The sequence below is a fragment of the Marmota marmota genome, unplaced genomic scaffold (assembly GCF_001458135.2).
Source record: "Marmota marmota marmota unplaced genomic scaffold, marMar, whole genome shotgun sequence".
In the NCBI taxonomy this organism is placed as follows: Eukaryota; Metazoa; Chordata; class Mammalia; order Rodentia; family Sciuridae; genus Marmota; species Marmota marmota.
The window spans coordinates 18,157,281-18,159,654 of record NW_025999960.1 but is presented as its reverse complement, the minus strand read 5'-3'; positions in this window follow the sequence as shown (position 1 = coordinate 18,159,654).

Below are 2,374 nucleotides of genomic sequence, written 5' to 3'. Positions count from 1 at the left end.
CCCTCAGTGACTTAGCAAGCCTCTGTCTCAAAATTAAACAAACAAACAAACAACAACAACAACAAAGAACTGGGGATTTAGTTCAGTGGTAAAGTACCCCTGAGTGCAATTTCCAGTACCCAAAAAGAAATATTTTTATTTTTAAATGGGGATAGGGTGCCTCCTCGCACGCATCCCTTCCCTGTCCTTCCTCTCCAATGCCCCAGATCAGATGGCAGCAGTTGTACCCGCTCCCTGGTGCATTTCCTCTCTGCCATGGGGCTGAATACCCCCAGGAGCCTGCGCGGTTCAGGTCAGGAAGATGGAGAGTTTGGGGAGGGACGCAGAGAGGACAGGGAGGAAGGCAGATGGACAGGGTTGTGTGAGCTAGCTAACTCTGGGTGAGGAGGGAACCTCCTCTCACTCCTGCTGGCTGGTCTTGGACAGGCAGTGGGTCCAATTTCTGCACCGAGCTCCTTTTCTAAGGGAAAGCAAAGAATTCCAGGTCATCGCTAAGGTCCTGTGGTTCATCCCTGGATTGTGTTGCCCCAAAGTTAGCTCAAGAATCCTTCCAGCTGCTTCTCTTGTTTATGAGTGACCTTTTACCTACAGATTCTAGCCCTTCAACAGTTGTCCTGTGTCAGGGGCAGTCAGAAGGCCAAATGGCCGGAGAAAAATGACCTTCCTTATCCATCTTCACACCAAGCCTTCCTGACTTATGTCCATTTGGCATTGTCACAATGACCCATCTGGGGCTGCTTTCTATTTACCTCTGGTACGATGTGTTTTGTGGAATGTGATTCTTGCCCTCTGGGACTTTTCTAAACAAAAAAAGGGGATTTATGGCACAGTGGACACAGCTTCCTCAGGCTCCCTGGACACCTGTTTCCCCCACTGCTCTATTCTTTAACCTAAAGCACAGGCTCTGTGCCGTTGCTTCCCCTGGGGACCCTCACCTGATTCTACACTCTCTGCAGGAGAAGGGAACCACCCACAGCCCACCTGGGCTCCCACTGCTTCAGGGATGCTCCACGTACCTGCCCAGGTTGGCCTACCTCCCACCCCTCACTCCAAACAGCCACACATCTGTCTTGTTCTGGTTTTGTTTGTTTGTTTAGGCTGGTGATGACTTAGGATAATCAAAAAGCACATTTTAGGAGATTTTTTAAAAAATCAGAATTTCAGTAATAGCTCATCGGAGTTACTCGTTTTTGTCTATAATCCAACACAGCTATGCAGAATGAAAACGATAACAATTACAATGGAACAATTTTAATGTGCTTATATTTTGTCTCTTCAGTTTGGTTAACTTCCTAGAGGAGAAAGACAGTATCTTAGACATCTCTCTCCATGTCTAGCATAGAACTGAACACGTAGTCATTCCTACCTATTGAATGAATCAATCTCTTCAGGCCATGGACAAAAATTAGTCCAATGAACTCCAAGAGCAGGGTGTAGTGTGTGGTGAGTGATGAAAGGGTAGCCAACATGGAGAGGGCTGGAACTGTGGAGATCTTCCTGCCTGGGCCAAACGCAGTTCCCTGCAATTGTGCCCCCTGGGCACCTGTTAGAGAGGGCATTTCTGTGTGGCCATGATCACACCACTGCTGTGGGGAAATCCCCTCCACCTCTGCCTAGTCCTTCTCTGTCACCACCACCATCAGTGTCATCCCCATCACCATCATTACGTCCTTGCTGACACTCCCCAGCACAGGGCCTGGCCTACGGGGGGAACTCAGTAACTGCCTCCAGCCCATGGTTTCTGAGCATGGGTGGGTTTAGTTCATGTTCCCACATTTTCATGGGCACCTGGAAATCTGCCTTGGGTTTATCCTAAGTCTTTCTCAATTTGAGGATCCAGACTTTCCTACTTTGTAAAGGCCCTGTTATGGGTCCTCAGTAAGAGGCTTAGCTCTCCCGCACATTGGGGCTCATGCTCAGCCAGGCAGATGGGATGCAAAAATGGGCCCAGGAGACTGCCATAATCAGAACCAGGTTTATTTCCCTTTGGGATCCTGGGGTGAAGGGCCAGCTACTGGGGCTTCTAGAATATGACAGCCCTTCAGGAAGGAGACTTTTTTCCTTCCCTCTGCCCACTCCTATTTTGGCTAAATTTGTCTCAGGACTCTGGAGTGATATCTAATCCTAAGCAACCACCTGTCACAGGCCCCTGATTCTGTGGCAGCCTCTCTTTCCCCTCACATCACACTTGACTCAAAAACCTAAGAGCTGAGTGTGGTGGCACGAGCCTGTAACCCCAGCGGCTCAGGAGGCTGAGGCAGGAGGATTGTGAATTCAAAAGCCAGCCTTGGCAACTAAGCAAGGCCCTAAGCAACTCAGTGAGACCCTGTCTCTAAATAAAATATTTTAAAAAAGGGCTGGGCATGTGGCTCAG